Below are 19283 nucleotides of genomic sequence, written 5' to 3'. Positions count from 1 at the left end.
GTGTACAGAATCAGGCTGTAGAGGTCTGTTTCTGCATGTCAGAGTTCTTCTGTGTTCAGTATACGTCAGGGGTGCGTGTGCGCTAGAGAAAGACGCACACAGAGTAAATAGATTATAGCACTGTGGCAATGTTGTGTAGCAATAGACTCCATGACCCTGTGGTTTGCAGGGATAGACAAATGGGTTCAGTTGAATTAAGAACCAGGCCAAACCTCAAATTGAACCACAACCTTTTCCAGTGTTTAAAAAAGTTTGGAGAGCTCTTTAATTTTTGCCCTCCCTGGTTTGGGCAAGAAGTAAAACAAGCATAGGACGGGCTATTTTTTGCAGTATTTTTTTCCGCCCAGTCCAGACACTACTTGAAATTTCAGCAAAAGGGGGTGAATACTTAACTGAATCTTCTGTGCTATGCCCATCACAGATGGACCCCTGTCTTGAGAGCTGCAGTGCAGTCTAATGGACAGAGAATGACATTAGTGCCCGGAAGTCCTGAGTTCCAGTCTTGTTTCTGACTTTCTATGGGACTTCGAACAAGTTATTAGGCCTTTAACAATACCTGCTTTGCAGTGGTGTTACAGGGAGAAGCTAATGAATGTTTGCAAAGCGTTGTGAAGAGCTAGAGAGCCAGGAAATGATCCATGATTGGAGGACAGGACAAGAGCTACGGCTGGGGTTCCTTTAATAAGGTGGAGGTGACAGGGGAGGGGGATGGTAGAAGTAAAAAATGGGAAATACAGATACACAGACCTAAGATTACATGAGGTGAGAGCCAGGTAGGGTGAAAGGAATTAGCACCTGGTCGGAGAGTGAGCGCAACATTGCTTCTCTGTGAGGAGGCCCAGTTAGTCTGGTTTTCCTGGATGCTGAAGTGGATTAAACAAAGACCTACACCAGGGCTAACCTCGCCTCCGACCTGCCAGTTGCACGAAGCTGAGGCTTGCGGGGCTTTACTTGCACACATCTAAGAAGAACCATTTGGGCACCTGGGGCCAGAGTCGGCCCTGCGGACCCAGGAAGGTGCATATTGCACCTGCCTGAACCAGTGGGGAGTGCCACGCCTGGGGGATCCATCCCAGGGGAAGGCAGGCACAGGGGAGGAGCACTGAAGTGGCCAGCCCAATCCCATCCCTTTCATCAGCTTCCTGTGGGGTTCTTTGGTAGAAGGGAAGAGAATGTTGTGCTGCCACGGCCCACCTCCAGATGGATTTTCTACTGCCGGGGACCCTGCACCAGAGCCTGTGTTTGCTTCCTCTCAGAGGCGGTGCAGTCCAGTGGGCAGGGAACTGGGCTGGGACTGAGACAACCAGACTCCTTTCCCCAGCTCTGCCACTGACCTGATGTGTGACCGTGGACACGTCACTTCATCTCTCTCTTCCTCTGTTTCCCTTCCCAGCTCTTGTCCATATAGACGGCAAGCTCTTTGGGGCAGGGCCTGTCTCTTACTGTGGGTTTGTACGGCACCAAGCACAATGGGGCCCTGATCTTGGTTGGGTGCCTCTTGACACTACCACAATTACAATCAGTAATAACTGTGGAGTAGACCCTGTGGAGTGAATCCACCCACTGGAAGTTTAAATGGAGAGTGTTACTTTTAACAAATGATCTAGTAACTGCCCATATATGGCTGATATAAAACCCAAATAAAGCTACTCCTGGGCCACGGCCTTCCCAAGATAATTAGTTACCTTGATTGTTCTCTGTTTATTTACCTACCTCCGCCTCACTTTCTGCCCCAGCTTTGGTAGCCTGAGGGAATACTCTTAACACACAGAGTATTCTGCCTCGTGATCAAGGAAGAGACACTAGAAAACTGGTAAGGGATCTGCTGGGAGCAGTTTGCCGGCAGTGGGATAGAAAATTTAAGCTGAATCATGAAGGAAAGAGACTGGTTTTAATGATGGTTTTCATATCCTTGAATGTTGAGAAATCAGAGATCGTCACAAATATTTAGAGTAATTAATTGAAGCTGAAACAGGGTGGTTTGGGTGCTGATTCACACCCAGAAACTAGAGACTGATAATGCAGCCATATTTGCATATATACTGTACCAACATAGAGCCATTAAATGTAGCAACCGGCAGAATAGGAGAGGACTTCCAGAGGCTCAAAACTCCATGCATCCTTCGAAGTGCAGAAGTTCTAAATTCTAAGGTCTGTTTGATTTTGACTCCTATTGCCTGATGTATGTTGTTGTATAATAGTAATTCAAGGAGGAATGGGGTGAGGTAGTTGCTAATGTGGTATTATTCAAACTTGATTCAGATTAGCTGGCTACGTGGATAGGGTAAATCTGATGTGGTTGGATTAGCTTCAGTGTTTGAAGACACCAAGGATTTTCAAAGACCTACAGGATTTGAGCACCCAACTCTCACTGAATTCCAGCTGCAGTTGGGCACCTGAGTTTGGCAGCTGCTTTAAAATCCCAGTCTAAGTTATGTAATGTAAGACCCTTCTCAGTGTGTTGCTGGCTGCAGACAGTTGTGCATGCCTTGGGAGCTATCGTTCCCCCATGCCTGGATGAGCACTCACTGATATATTCTGAATGTCATTTCATCCACTAAAGGTCTGTGTGGAAACTGAACCTTGGATAAGATTGTCTTTTTCAGCAGTTTCTATCTCCTAAATCATAACCTCTAAAGCAGGTCACTCAAGGTTCCCTGGAAGGCTCAGACTGTTCTCATTTCCTGTCTCTGGATTCCCTGCTGAAGTGGGTTTGCCATGTTGCTGCAACCTGGCTTTCTTAGAAACCGGGAATGTCCCTAAATATCAGCATCTAATTTACACCATTCCCAAGGACTATTGAAAAAATTGGGTGATACATCTGAGGAGAACTGGCTTGCAGGTTGGTAAACAGACCTGGAATCACACTATGAAAAATGGTGAGGACCTCCCTGGTCTGTTCCATACAAGGCTATCTAGATTGGTTTTCTAAAGGCAGCATGGCCTAGTAGCGGATATTGGAACCTCTTGGTTCTACTTCCAGTTCTGCCACACACCTAGGGTAGGTCTACACTGCGAGTGAAGGTGCGAGTGTAGCATGGATAGCCATACCCAGGCTGGTTTTAATCTGGTTAGCGTGGGTAACAATAGTATAGATGTGATGGTACAGGATTCAGTGTGGGCTAGCAAACCAGAATTCATATCCAGGGGCCCTGGCGTGGCAGGCTTGTACTCTGGCAGCTAGCCCTGTGCTGAAGCCCATCTACACTTCTAATGTTAACTCAAGATAGCTATGTTAAAGCTAACATGGGTAAATCTACCCATTCTACAACCATACCTTCACATGTAGTACATAAGAACAACCATACTGGGTCAGACCAAAGGTCCATCTAGCCCAGTATCCTGTCTTCTGACAGTGGCCAATGCCAGGTGCCCCAGAGGGAATGAACAGAACAGGTAACCATCAAGTGATCCATCCCCTGTCGCCCATTCCCAGATTCTGGCAAACAGAGGCGAGGGACACCATCCCCCCATCCTGGTTAATAGCCATTGATGGACCTATCCTCCATGAATTTATCTAGTTCTTTTTTGAACCCTATTATAATCTTGGCCTTCACAACATCCTCTGGCAAAGAGTTCCACAGTGTGCATTGTGTGAAGAAATACTTCCTTTTGTTTGTTTTAAGCCTGCTGCCTCTTAATTTCATTTGGTGACCCCTAGTTCTTGTGTTATGAGAAGGAGTAAATAACACTTCCTTATTTACTTTCTCCACACCAGTCATGACTTTATAGATCTCTATCATATCTCTCCTTAGTCTCTGTTCCAAGCTGAAAAGTCCCAGTCTTATTAATCTCTCCTCATACGGAAGCCATTCCATATCCCTAATCATTTTTGTTGCCCTTTTCTGTACCTTTTCCAATCCCAATATATCTTCTTTGAGACGTGGCGACCACATCTGCATGCAGTATTCAAGATGTGGGCGTACCATGGATTTATAAAGAGGCAATATGATAGTTTGTCTCATTATCTATCCCTTTCTTAATGATTCCCAACATTCTGTTCACTTTTTTTGACTGCCACTGCACATTGAGTGGACGTTTTCAGAGAACTATCCACAACGATCCTAAGATCTCTTTCTTGAGTGGTAACAGCTAAATTAGACGCCATCATTTTATATGTGTAGTATAAATATACCCTTGCTGAACTGACTTGCTTTGCGGCCATGGCTAATTCATTCAATTTTTCTGTGCCTCAAATTCTGCTTCTTACTCTCACGAGTGGTTGCACTGAAGCCAGTGGGACTAACGACGTGCAAGATGAGCAGGATTTGGTCCTTGGTCCATCTGTAGAAGGAGAAGAAGAATTTTACATAGCTTCTATTGAAAACACTTCTGTGGAATAGGTATGGATTCAATTACTAGGTGAAATCCAGCTTGCCTTGCTCATTTATATGGTCCCACTGAAGTCCATGATGAGTAGGATTTGGTCCAGTGTTTGAGACTTTGAAGTATTATGGGATTGCTCGGTAGTATTACAAAAGAATCCACAATCTAAAATCAGTGGCTCCCCTGACGGCAAAGAGAGTTTTGCCGTTGAGTTGAACAGGGCCAGGATTTTGCGCTGTGGGTTTGAGGTTAAGCTGGACTGTCTCCCCCTAACCCCCTCCCTTTTTACATATACATAGGGGGTTTTTGGGGGGTTTTTTAGTGAAATATTTTGCTAGGAAAGCCCATTTAGATCTGGCAGCCCAATGTTCCCCCTTGGTCCCTGTCCTTTAGAACAGCTTGAGAGATTGGTATGTGACAGAGCGAATCATGCAGATTATTAAGAATGATGAGTGATAGCATGAGGAATGGGTGGGAGAAAGCCATGGGAGGGCTGGGGATGTTCTCACTACAATTAACTTCCCTCTTTTGTGTTTCCTGTTAACTGGGGGAGTCTGGTAGATGTCATTGCTTTTCCAGTCTTCCAAGATGAATTTAATTGTGAATGATTTCATTCTGCCCTTGTGTATGTTGTAGCCAATGGTTTGCGTCATACACAGTGAATTTAGGCAGATTTTATTTGTATGTGAGTCACTGAGCTTTTCCAGCTGAATGTCACTTACTTGGAATTTTTGTCCGATTTTGTTTGTGTTTTCATCTCTTGGTGGTTTTCCACTGTGCTCTTTCACTACCCAGAGGAAAAAAAGGTATAGGAAAAGCTAAATCTGACTCCAGCAGGGCTTTGAATTGGCAACTGACAAGGAGAGTATTATGAATGTGCAAAAAACAAAAACCAACAACAAAAACGGATGCTGTATTTTGCTTTGAGGGAGGGACTGAGGCCAAGTCAAATTGAGGACTCTAATTTGGGAGTGGTGTTATTACAGGTCAAATGGAGTCAGTTACTAGCTAAATTGAGAGGACAGTCACATGCAGGAGCTGTAAATGCTGATCACATGACCGTAGTACAGAGTCTCTTTTACAACTCACTTTTATTTTGTTTACAACACTAAAAAGTTTATTAATTTTACATCTATATATTGGTCATCCCCCACAGTCTCCAACATTTGCCTGCCCTTTACACAGAAGGGTTTATAAATAGACCAGCTCCTGTATTATGTGCAACTTCAGTCTCTTTATTTTTGTACTGGAATCTGTTCAATGATTAACAGTTTAAACCATGTGCTGTATATCAATACCTCACATACCCTTCATATCTTATTTTTAGTATTATTTTTTCCCCTTCTAAATCCTTTATCCATGTTAGGCAATGCACTACTGACATTCAGATAATTTTTTTAGCCTTTGATTAAACGTGTCTGCATTTCACTGGAGCTTTTACTAAAAAGTTTGCATGAAATATAAAAATGCCAAAGGAAGATTTCCTGTGTGCGATGTGTTTATGTGCATCATATTCCACTGAAAACTATGAAGGTTTTTATCATTCTTGTGGATTAGCTATAAACGAGGGATCTAGAAACTCCAGATTTTTTAAAATTACAGTTCAGGCTCTTATATCCTACGAAGTTCCTGTAAAAATCTGAAGTTAAATTAGTGCAGGGGCATATAGGACAGTAGAGTTCTGATGTGAGGAAAAGTGGAGAGGGAATTCATAGACATCTGGTTCTTCTAGTGCCTCTTAAAGCGGCAAAGCAAACAACGTCTGGAGCATTGCTTAGGTGCGCGGTCTCCAAGAGGTCGTGGAGACTTACGGAAGCTTTCTGTAAAAATGGCTGTTCAGTTATGCCTTTAATCCTCTTTGACCAGGTCTATTGCTGTGCCTTCTGGGCTTGGCAGAGTCGTGTGTGGTTTGAAGCTGAATGCTGTTCAATCTGAGATAACTTTGTGGCACTTTGCACACCAGCCAACGAAAGCTGTTTGACACAGGAGCCAGAATGGATGTCTGTTGTCTATTGGGCCAATGGCAGCCAGTCCACCGGGCCTGACATCCCATGTTTGATAATTCCACTTCCTCACTATATTCATTGGAAACTGATAAATGACTTGTACTCCTCTCATGGTCGGAGGGCAGCAGCCCACCCAAAGTAAAGTTTGGTGCCATTTCTAGATTCCTCTGCATGTGCTGTGATGTCCTTCCTTCCCCCTCTCCAGGGAAGGACACTTGTGGCACTGGTGCTCTTGCTTTCTGTGTTCCAGTGCCTCTTTCCTGTGCAGATGACCCGAAGCAGAAGAACGTATCCATCCTGAGTGATTCCACAGCCTCTGCCCAGAATGCAGCTGGACCACACTTGTTGTTCTTGAGCTTCCATTTGCCTTGAGTGAGAAGGATCAAGCTAAGCATCTTATAGTTTGAAAGGAGTCCTCCTCACCTAATTGAGGTCAGAAACAGGATGGCCCTGGTGCACAGGAGGTCACCTGCCCAAGGAAGTGTTGAGGAAATATCAACTGGCCTTTGTGGGTTTATTCCTTAGGCTGCCGGTCCAGCAAGGCAAAGACACCCATGCTGGCTCCTATGCCCAACAGATTGCTGTAGGTCTCTTGCTGCTGTTGGAGACCAACTCTATTGGGGATGGCAAGGGCCTCTGAGTGAGGCTGCTTGTTTGTCACTGGCTGGAAATGTTTCTGCCCTCAAAAAGACGATGTTGGTTGGGAGACTAGCAAGGTTGGCTTAATTCTGCTTTCGCTTAGAAAGTGGGTCTTCTCGTTGTTTGTCACTGCCTGATATCAAGCTGTTTTAAATCCTGAGGGGAGCTTTTCCTAGTCATCTGTCCCTCAGAATGGTCCTGGAGTCCAAGCTATTTCTATGGAGTCTAAAGGAATGCTGCTCTCTCACTGGCTGCCACCATGTTTCTGTCTAATTTACCTTCTACGCTGTTTTGTACCTGTGCTTTGGGAGTACCTAGGAACCTTCAGAGGGACCCTCAGCCCATCTCGCTCTCAGGCTCACAATTGCTGCTGTCCCAGGTTTGCCAGGTTTCTTTTTGCCTGTGTCTGACCCACTCTGCATCCAGATTCTAGCGTATGAGTTTGAGAGAGGCGAGTTGTGACCTTTGGATCAACCCCGCGATGCCTGGCCTGTCGAGTTTAGAACATTCATTTCTGACAGTGAGCTTTTTCCAGCCAATCCCTCTAGCCTCTTGGCAACTGCGATGTTCTTCAGAGCCCCTGGCTCGGCCGTGCACCTTGCTGCAGCTCGCAGTGGTAAGTGCGCTAATCAGTTGGGCAGGATTCTCAGTCTCTCCATCTGTTGCTCAGGTTTGTGTGCCCTCCCTTCTCTCCAGATATTAGCAACACTTTCACTGTCACATCCGCTGCTCAGTGGGACCCTGTCTGCTGGGCCACAGCTTGTGAAATGAGTGCAGAGGATTATCTCTCCCGTGATGTGCTCGGAGCCAGTGGAGAGAGAACAGGCAAAATGTTGAAAAGCAACTGAGGGTTTGCTACATGGACACTTAGTCTGCAGCAAGCTGGGGTGTAAATCTGCATCGCACTAACATACCACTCCTTAAGTGTCTGTCTGCACTTTGGTGCCATGTACCAATTGTTCCCCAGTCCACTTTGACCTACTCCTGTTTCAAAGGTTGTGACTTGGGTGTGTTAGAAAATTTTACCAGCATGTCTTTTCCCTCTTCTGAGTAAGCCAGATGCCCTGAGGTGCTCTCCACTGACAAACGTCACATCCAAGCGTTCTAGTGCCAAGCTTAGAGTAATATTTCTAAGTAACTCTCCCGTTTTCATGGTATCTGAAGCAAAAGTGTGCAACAGCTCTGGCCTAGAAATAAAACTTCCTACCAGATGCATGGCAAGAAAATTCAAAGTCTCCGTATATTTTGGTTTGGTATTAAATATTTCTTGGAAAAAAAGACTTTATCTCCCCCCCACTCTGCTTTTGGAGTGAAACTTATAGCGTCTGTATTCAATTTAGAAAAGAAAAAATCCTGTTACTGGTACTCTCTCTCCAGAAGCACACTTAATGGGGAAGCTGATTGTAGCTTGCCATTAACAAGCACTGGAAATCTATTCCTTCTGGTCTTACACAGACCACCTTACAATAACATGAGCACTGCTAAGTTTGCTAATTACGGGGGGAAATATAGCCAAAAGTAGGAAAATCCTTGTTCTTCTGCACGCATTATAGTTCAGTAGAACCAGATTACTTTGTGGTTGCAGATGTCTATATGAAGTGCGGGACACATTGTGAAGGTTCTTCCCTTTAATACAATATGTAAACAAAATAGTTAATTTTTTCTTCATAATACTTTTTTTCTTAATGAAGAGCAATGAGCTCCCTCCATTGGCTAATTCAGCACCAGCAGAGGCCTGCATCTGTGCATTCACTGGGCTGGTTAAGTATTTGTTTATTAGGCTGTTTGGGACACAATTTCATGAAGAGTCCTCATGGCTTTTTCTCCGTCTGACCTTGGCGACTTACCCTTTGTCTTTATCATCCCCAGACTTGCTGTTGTCTTTCTGAAATATCCCAAGAACTTTTGTTCAAGCTGAACACAATAAGTTAAAGGGCTGCTCCTCCAGGCTTTCCTCACACAAAATCAGTAAGTCTCCTCACGGGAGTAAGAAATACCCCCCATGTGTCAGGGATACAGGCCTGGGCCCGAACTGTCATTGCCCTGGAGAACTGAGTGGAAAGATGAGTTCCCAGCAGCACAGAACCAAGTTTTTCATCTCCCCCAACCTGGCTTCAAAAGCAAAAATGAATTTGCTGCTCTTATTCTAGTCCCCAGTGGACATTTGTACACACCATGAAAACACCGCCCAGCATGACACACAGTTTCAGGAGTGGAATAGTAGGGTTGTTGTAGGGTAAAAGTGGGATGCATTGACAGAGCTGCACCAACAAGCTTGCTTATGTGATGCTAGCCTCAGACACTGCTCCTATCTTCTATCTTCCATAACTCCATTTTCGCAAACACATTACCATGAGACACCCTATATATGTTCCATATAATACATAGTATATGTAGAGGCTGATGTGACTTAGGGAACATACCTGTTTATGACCCTGTACTCATTTGTTGTTGAATCCTGTTCTCTGTGTATTTCTGTGTTTACATGGACATTCAGTGAATGCATACCACATATGTTCCGTACACGTATAACTACTACATCAGGCAACTATGAAATTGTTAATGTTTTTGCTGATGTCCATATGGTATCTTTTTGACAATGCCTACAAGCTAAATTAATCCCTATCGTAACTCCATTGATTTCAATGAACGAATTAGGGCCAATATGTTTAACAATCAAAGGGACATCAGGGCTTATTCTGGTGGTTAACACATATGAAACTTCTTAATCATAGAACCATCATGGACGTTAAAGCCAGAAATGACCTACTTTAGTAAATGATCTAATCTGTGCTCCTGTCAGTACAGGAGTGTTCCCTACTATAGATTTTCTAGCGCTTTGTCTTTGTTTGCTTTCGACTCTTGTCTTTGTTTTATTATCTGTGTAGCCAGAGGTGGGCAGACTACGGCTCCTGGCTGGGGAGGCTAGCCCCGGGCCCCTCCCCCACCGTTCCCCCTTCCCCGCAGCCTCAGCCGAGCAGCGTGGGCGGTGTGGCTGGCTCCGGCCAGGCAGTGGGGCTGCGAGCTCCTGCTGCTCTGAGAGGCATGGTAAGGGGACGGGGGGGGAGGTTTGGATAAGAAGCAGGGGGTTCCGGGGGACAGTCAGGGGACAGGAGGCAGGGGGTGGTTGGATAAGCGTGGGAGTCCCGGGGGGCCTGTCAGGGGTCGGGGGTGTGGACAGGGGTTGGGGCAGTCAGGGAACAGGCAGTGGGGGGGCTGGATAGGGGGTGAGGTCCCGGGGGGGGGGCGGTTATGGTCGGGGGGGTCTCGGGAGGGGGTGGTCAGGGGTCAAGGAGCAGGCAGAGGGTTGGATGGGTCAGGAGTTCTGAGGGGGGCAGTCCATTTGGGGAGGCACAGCCTTCCCTACCCGGCCCTCCATAGCGTTTCACAACGCCGATGTGGCCCTCAGGCCAAACAGTTTGCCTACCCCTGGTGTAGCCTAAAGTAGGGAGCTTTCAAACTCCTTCTTAGCATGGACTACATCTAATGGTCCATCTTCCTACCACTAGACCACTTGCCCTGCTATTCTCCATAGCATATTCACCTCTCCTCCCATTAGCAGTCGCATAACTTCTCTGCAGCTACCGTAGCAATTGCTTCTGTGGAAAAGGAACATTAGGAAAGTATTTAATGTATTTTTAGCTTCCTTTAATGTGATGTAGCAGCTGGAAATGAGGAGGGCCAGCACCGTGTGACCAGATAGCTTTCAGTGGATCACTGGCAAGTTTTCCATGGATCACTGGTGGCCCTTGGATGCAGTTTTAAGAGTCACTGGCCTACAGTGTGAGGTTGCTGAAATTGCTGTTGCAGAATGCAGATTCCAAGCCTGTGTGGGTGTGTTTTCATGTTTCAGTTTGTGCAGTATTATTTATCTATATTGCCTCTCATTGTGGTATTGATAGCTCAGTTCTCACTTATTTTTCAAAGATGGCACCTACTCTGTAAATGCTTAACATGTCCAAAAACAGACCAGTTAGAAAAAGAATGAAGTCACTCCTGTAATGAGATACAGAAAGACAGTCACATAAATGGCCAGCTGGGGCCAATGTGAATTCCTTCATGGGTTCATAAATCTAGATATGGGAGCTTTGGGAGGTAAAGAATAGAGCCCTATTTACCTTCTTTAACATTCCGTGAACAGTTCTGCTCTTTGATACTCTTTACTGAGTTCTGCTGGCCTCTACTAGCCTTTAGTGAGGCTTGAGACTTGTTCTGGTAGGGGATCTTGGCCTACTCTTCCCATATAGGCCCAAATGTTTCCATGTGCCTGCGGGCAGGTGAGAGACCTGCAGGGGAGGGGCTGCAGGGAAACAGGCCTCTAACAGATGTCCCTGGCCTCTGGCAGATCCTGTGACATGTGCTGGGACTGGACATGTCATTGGTCTGGGATAGGAATGGCCCCTGGCTGTTTTTGGCACAGATTAGAGCAGCCCCTGAGTTGGTGTGCTAACCTGTCGTGGGGACTGACTTGGCCCGCAGGAAAACAGTAGTCCAAAAGGTGGCACAAAGCCACCCTCTCTCCAGTGCTTCAACTTGTATCTATTGAAATTAATGGCAAAACTTCAGTGGTGAAGGATCCAGGTCCCCAGACCCTGTGCTCAGCTCAGCTCCAGTGCAAGGATGAGCAGCCCTAAGGAGTGTCATGGGGTCTGATTCACACCACCTTCTGCATCACTGCTGCATTGTCTGGCCCCATACCTAGACTTCTTTAGAAATGCTGTCGGCGCACTGGGTCCGGATGTTACTCGCTTTGCCCTCAGTGGCAATTTTGCGTGGACTTCGATGGAGCAGGAGCAGTCCCCAGTGTTCCTGGCAGAGACATTTAGAAGTCAGTTTCATTAAGTGCATCTAATTCTGCTATCTCTCAATATTGTTTTAAATGGCATCAGTTACCGTATGGAAAAGGCACTAATTGAAGTTCTTATTCTATGGAGCTGGAGGATTGATAGATTTCAACAACAGAAAGAAGGGATGTTCTGGATGGATATACTGAGTGATTCTAAAAGATTTAGCTGATTCGTTTTATTCCCATTTTGTTAACATTGCTCTTTTGATATCAAGTTAACTCAGGAAGAAAAGATAAGGCACCATTTCACCCATACTAAGTATAACATTTTAAAAGTTCAAGGTGCAGGTGGTAACAATTAATAATAACTAATAATTTAAATATTTTTATCTGGATGCCAGTTTTTTTCCTAACAAACGCTATATAAGGATCTCTTCACACATCATCAAAATTCAGCCACTCTTGGGGTGGAATATGGCAGCTGTTTAACGGGGCACAGCAAGAGTACACAAGAATTTAGCACAAGCAGCGAAGAATTATCTAACTGATAGTGCAGCGCGAATTAGGTCGGGAGAAGGTGGGTAGTTACCTACTGTAATAGAAATTTAGACAAGCTGGGCCAGGATCCTCTTTGGTGTAAATTGTTATAGTTTCATTGATTTCAATGTCACTATGACAGCTTACACAAGTTGAGGATTTGGCCCATGGAGGTTAATCAAACTACTTGTGCGATGCCGTAGGATCTTTATGGCCACAAGTGGTCTGGACATTATTTGTTATGCCTCAGCTGAAAGGTGGTGCGTACAATAGCACAGTCCTTCCTAAAGCCATACCAATCCTGCAAGGAACTGAAAATTGTGGGATCTGGGAGCACCCAGCTCCTTGTAGAAAACACTCAGAACCTCCCAGGATCAGGCCCTACTGAGTAAAGCTTTGTCCACACTGGAACTTTCACCACCGGTGCAAACTCTTAGTGTAGATACAATTTACACCAGTGCTGCACCAGACTGAAATTAGGGTAAATTGCACCAGCATAAATAATATCTATACTAGTAGTTTGCACCATTGGCTAGAATCCCAGTGTAGGTCGGGCTTAATCGTGCTAACTGCTGTATCACCAGTTCCACTCCCTTTGGTACACTTGCGCGTTCCTTGTAGGACTTCCATCTAGGTACTAGTCAGGCTTGGCACTGCTTAGCTTACAAGATACGAAGTGATCACAGCCTGAAGGGGTTATGCAAATAGAGGGAAAGATAAGCTGTGGCTGTTCTGGAATCACTCCTGAGGGGTTTTGGACTACTTACCAAGATGGATATTTTTTAGAGTTTATTAAAAATTCAATGAAAAAAATTACATAATTTCTAATTTTTCTCTTAGATTGCATCCCACTTGGAATATTGTTGCCATTTCGCAGTATTGTTCCATTATTCCATTTAGCCAGTAACTTTGGGATGTGCGCATCTAATTCTTAGCCATTTCTTCCCTGAACAAATTATCTGAATGCACTTGTGAGCCTTCTTTTATAATAAATGTTGTTAAACTGAAAGCAAGAGTATAATTAAAACAGCAATTTAAGTGTAATTTACTAATGATTGGAGCCCTTAAATGCGCTGACTTGCCATTGTGCAGTAATAATACCAGACTTTGTATTTAAACATGCTCTCTGCCACTCCGAGAGTCCTTGAGCAGTTTTTAAAATCATCATCGTCTTTAATTATAGTCCTTGTTACTTATTATAAGATGTCATCTAGTTTATAAATTGCAAATCATTAGTTTTTACCTCTCTGTCAATGCCCCAGATGACATATTTGTGTGCCCTCTTTGTGAAATCTGATAAACCATACATGACAGTTTGAGGATAGCCTCCTTTCTGCTGCAAAACTTTCCATTCTGTTTTGAAAATGACAGGATTTGTGTTGAGCGGTTCTTTAAAAACACTTCACGGTGGTCTCATGTTTTGAAATGGTCCCTTTCAGGTGACTCATCTAATGAGATGAATCTCTTTGTGTGCATGCTATCAACTACCCTTTCCTTTCTTCCGTACAGGGCTGATATTTTAAAAATGGAAGCCTGAGACTCCCAGGCAAAAGAAAAAAAGAATGCTTGTGCCCCCATGCACTCACAGTTGCTGCATCTCCATCTTCAAATTGCTGGACTGCAAGCACAAATCACTACGTAGCGCCAAACTTGCACGTACATTGGCCTATTTTCGTGCACATTTGCAGTAACTGTGCAAACAGTTGCGTGTCCATGTATATATTGACATTTTTCATGGATCCAGGTTGGCATTTACCTTTTGAAAAGTATAGAGCCCTGCTGTGATTGGTCTTTTTCATTGGGGGCATTAGAAAATCCACATGTCTGGCATGTGGCTGGAGTGACTACATGGCAGTCCACTTTGGGATGACCTTTTGGAATTGATTCCTTATGGTCAGCAAAGGTTTATGTTCTCGTAGTCTCCAGGCATGGATGATATTCCTTTTCATAAAGTCTTGGAAGAGGGACACTGTTGTATTTGATGGCTAGCCACTGGGGAGAGAAGATGGTGGCAGCGTAGGTACTGGAATTGAGCAGTGAAAATTTAGCAGTTCAACTCTCCTACCCTTGTTGTTCTCCTACTATACAGGTATATTACATACAAAAATATGTTAAAAGAATTGTATTTAGGTTGCAAAGTTACCTAAAGGTGCAAAAGCACTCAAAAGTTACAAAATGGCTGCCCAAGTAACCTTAATTCTGCCTCCTTGTACATCCATCCTGGGCACTGAACATGGCAGGGGTCATGTGGAAATCATAGTATGTGATCATGTAATTAACATGTGTATCATAACGCATATATACACGGAGATTGAATTAAGGTTGCACAGGCAGCCATAAATGTGGCATTTCCTAACGTCTGAGCGCTTGACTTTGCAAACTAAAGTGGCAGCTCTTTACATACATACTCTGCCTTCCTGGCTGCATCTGCTCTGAGAGCGCCCAGGCATACCCAGAACAACATGTGCTGCAGCTCTGGCTGTGGGCTGAGCCCGGCTCTTTAGAACGTTCATGTTTGGTTACTGATGTTCCTGAGCAATTAAAGCGAAATAGGTAGCAAGAATCTTGTAAGAATCTTGTAATGGAAGTTAGATAGCCAAGTGGCTACCAACACCCCCTATAATGAGGGAAAGAGAGATACTGTAATATGAATAGTGTCTGTTTGGAGACAAACGACTGTAAGACACTGCTTGGGTAGAGTGACTAGATCTCTGAAACAGGAAAGGGAGGTACTTTTCTTAACATTGTTTTATCAGGCTGGAGATGGGGAACTCTGGGAGGGAGTTTGGACAGACTGGGAAGAGGGGTTTAGGAGCTGAGGGGAAGGAAGGATCAGGACATGGGTACTTGGGAATGATTGATAACTGGTAGGGAGTCGAATTGGGGGCTCCTGTGGGAGGTGAGAGTGAGTCTGGTTGTGGGGAGTTGGTACCAGTTGGTGTTGCTGCTGGGACTGGGTGGAACTGGGAGCTTGTCACCAGGAGAGGGGAGGCAGGAGCGTTGCTTGGGAGATGAACATGCTGGTGAGCTGCTCCTGTCTCCCTGGTCAGTCACTGCCCTGCCCATCTAGTCTTCCCTCCTTCCCAGTGCCTATCACGTTCCCAGTGCCCTGCTAGTAATGGGCAACAGAACAGGCCTGACTCTTGCCCTGAACTCAGAGGGAACCAAATCCTTTTCAGATCTAATTGTTTGCCATTTCAGCTAAATTTGGCACTTCCTAGTTCTGGCCAAGAAGCAGAAAGGATTTTGCAGTTCACTGGGCCTTTGCAGAGCAGGGAGCCTTTTTTTTTTTTTTTTTTTTTACAAGATTTCTGATCCTGTTTTGCAGACTAGAGAGGTTCAGAGCCACATCTAGTCATTTTGGAATGTTGCATTGAACCTCTGGATCTCTTGGAAACCAGTCCCACTCCTGCCTGAGCTTTCCAGCATTAGTCCTTTCTCCATACCTCAGAGAGGCTCTCAGGGCGCAGGTGCCACTGTGTTTCCTTTGGCCTACACTGCTCCCCACTGAACTGTACATGTGCTGTGGGACCAGGGAGCCTTTCTGACAACATTCTAGGTACTTTCCCTAGTCCCTGGGCTGTGTCTGGTCAAGGTCCTATTTGTTTTCTTTATGCTTATCAGTGTGTACGTTTTATTTGTCAGTGGTGCCGGGCATTTTGTGGTTTCTTTGAAATCCCAGTTTATTTGAGCATGCATGGTGCACTGTTTCCTGGGTCAGAAAACCACACTGTCCTGCTTCACACAGTCTCTAGAGAGAGGGTGGAGTGCAGCGGGGGGCTGAGTGTTTTAGGGAGAGAGTGCGGAAGATGTATGCTCTGTAAGTTGGTGCATGTGTTGGGGGAGCAGATAGGTTGGAGGCACATGTCAAATGGGGGAGAGCTGGAAGGAAGACACATGTAATTGAGATGAGGTGCTCAGGATTCTCCTCCTCCACACACGCCTTCCAGCTTCCTTCCTTCTGTTGTCGCTTACCTCCGGTGCCCCTGCCCACCTTAGCCCTTGCCCTAGATGCAGCTGCCTCTCCGCTGCATTATGAGCACACTACCACAGGGGAGTGTGGAACATAATCCAGGATATCCCGTGTGAGCATACTCAGAATTCAGCGTGGAGGTGGGCAGCTGACAGGCAGGCAGCGCAGCTGGCCGGCAGTTGGACTTGAGTTGGGAAGAGCGTAGTAGGTGGAAAGCAACCAGAGCGGCAACAGTTAGCATGCCAATGATCTATTGCGATTGAAAGTATCTAGTTGGCGGGCCACTGGGAATGCCCCACCAGATAGATAGCTAGTCTCTCTGCCTGGGGGGCAGGGACACAGCCAGGGGCTGCTCTCAGCCTCCCCCTGCACCGTGGGCAGGTGGAGGGTCCACGGCAGTTCCCCATGGCTGCCCGAGCTCCCCAGCTGGGCTGCACGCTGGTCTGGCTGGGGAGGGTCCCGCAAATCCGCAGACCGTTTCTGCGGCTCATGGGTCGCATGCGGATACACATTTTTGTATCCACGCCGGGCTCTACGTGTGACGTTCACTCTCTCAGCTTGAGGATATAAAGTATTGCATGACAATAAGGACATAAAAATTGCCACACTGCATCAGACATGGGGCCTGCCTAGTCCAGGATCCTGTCCCTGAAAACGGTCAGCGCCGTTTGCGTCAGAGGAAGGTGCAAGAAACCCTGTATCGACAATTCTGGAATAAATAGCTGTCGGGGGTAGTTTGTTCCTAAGCCACATCAGTTAGAGATTATGGAAAAGGAGTGGGTCATCATAGATTTCCCATCATTTCCCACAGGGAAAAGCAAAGGAAATTGTTCTTCTCCCTCTCCATCAACAACCCTGCCCCATGGACCTTTCCCCACCCCTCATCCTCAGATTTTTGTACTGGTACTATCTTGTATGCTTATAGTCACTACCTCTGAGTGATGGGACAATTGGGACAATCGGAATTATGTGCAAAAGTGAAATTGCTGACCTATACACACATGCAATGTACTCAAATCGCGGTTCTGTTACCCAATTAAACATTTTTCCTTTTTGCTCGAGTTTGTATAGCTTTGTCACTAAATCCAGTTCACACGTTTGTCAGTTTGATGTGCAAAGAGAAATCAGACAATTTGGAAGTGATTTCGAAGAAATAAAAAGTGTAGAGTTACACTGGGGTGAGGGGAGGAAATATCTCTGCACAAAGTTTGAATTGGAATGATCAATGTTTCCAGAAAGCCATCTAGTGGTTTTGTGCTAAAACAGTTGTTTGCCGTTACACACTCTTACCAGCGTCAGATTCCTGTTTATTATGTTCTGAGAAACTGTCAACACTCATACAAGGAAATATAAGTTTAGAGCACAAATTTTGGCTCAGTTTTGCATAGATTCTATAGCAGAATCCGAGCCTTTAATAGTATGTTTTGGAATGACTCTTTCTGAATTTGAGAGACAGGGTGGGTGAGGTAATATCTTTTATTGGACCAACTTCTGTTGGTGAAGGAGAGAAGCTTTCAAACTACACAGAGCTCTTCTTCAGGTCGATAATTGTATTATGCCAATCAAAAATATGTAAATTACTGAAAGTACCAACACCTGTCTTTTCTGAAGAATTAGTTCGACGCTGTGTGGACATTCTTACAAACACAGGGCCAAATCTTCAGCTGACATAGATCGGCAGAGGTCCACTGACAGTTTACACAGGCTAGGTATTGGGCATGTGTAGAAGTCATCGTTTTATATATTGTAGGTTCTCTCTGTATCAAAACTGTCCGCTGCTTTCACAAAGAAGTAATCAGCTGGTGTTTAAAAATTGTGCTTCTGTAGTGAAATCATTCCATGGTTTTCCGTTGCAATTATAAATAACTTTCAGAGGAGACAAATTTTGCTACTAGTGTGTAGGTGCTGGGTGGTTTTGGTGGCCTGTGATATACAGAAGGTCGACCAGATGATCTGGTGATCCATTCTGGCCTTAAACTCTAGGACTGTGTGACTTCATGCATTAATAGTATTCATTTTCCCTTTTACTGAATGTAATTTTTAATCTGTGTCTTTGAAGGTGTATTTCAGTGCGTTAGTACATGAAACTATTTTCTGTATAACATATAATGTTAACAAATGTTGGGCCAAATTCTGCCATTGGTTACATCAGTGCAACCTCATTAAAGTCAGTAGAGTAACAGAGGGCAGAATTTGGGCTGCTAGCCAAAGTCTCCACATGAGCAGAGATTAAAACGACTAGGACTGTTCATCTTAGAAAAGAGACGAAGGGGGGATATGATAGAGGTCTATAAAATCGTGACTGGTGTGGAGAAAGTGAAGCGATATTTACCCCTTGATGTAACACAAGACCCAGGGGTCACCAATGACATTAATAGGCAGCAGGTTTAAAACAAACATAAGGAAGTACTTCTTCACACAACGCACAGTCATCCTGTGGAACTTGTTGCCAAGGGATATTGTGAAGGCCAAAACTGGGTTTTGAACTGGGTTCAAAAAAGAATTCGATAAGTTCATGGAGGATAGATCCATCAGTGACTATTAGCCAAGATGTTCAGGGATGCAACCCCATGTTCTAGGTGTCCCTAAATCTCCGACTGCTGGAAACTGGAACTGGATGACGGGGGACGGATAATTTGATAATTGCCCTGTTTTGTTCATTCTCTCTGAAGCATCTGGCACTGACCTCTGTCAGAAGACAGGATACAGGACTAGATAGACCATTGGTCTGACCTTCTATGGACATTCTTATGTTATGTTATGTTTTTATATTAAGATTTTCAGAAATGACTGGTAATTTTGGGTGTCCATCTTGAGATATCTTAAAAGGAGCTTAATTTTCAAAAAGTGCTGAGCCCCCCTTAAAATCAGACCTCTTTAAGGAGTTTCAAATTAGGCACCCAAAATCACAGTTACTTAAATATGTGCCATAAAAGAGAATTCCACATAGCACAGGGCATCACACACAGAAATCTCTTTGTAATGTTATATGTACCTTGTAGGAATCTATTTATTT

General features: G+C 44.9%; 1 protein-coding gene across 8 annotated transcripts in view; it reads left to right on the top strand.

The window, feature by feature from the left end:
* SAMD4A (sterile alpha motif domain containing 4A) overlaps positions 1 to 19283 on the top strand; it is a 215115-nt gene that overhangs the window by 100986 nt on the left and 94846 nt on the right. The gene's annotated exons all lie outside the window — the stretch shown is intronic.

This window comes from Chelonia mydas, chromosome 6 (genome assembly GCF_015237465.2).
Source record: "Chelonia mydas isolate rCheMyd1 chromosome 6, rCheMyd1.pri.v2, whole genome shotgun sequence".
NCBI classification, from domain to species: Eukaryota; Metazoa; Chordata; order Testudines; family Cheloniidae; genus Chelonia; species Chelonia mydas.
The sequence above is the reverse complement of the archived record's forward strand: the minus strand, read 5'-3'. Positions and strand labels throughout refer to the sequence as shown.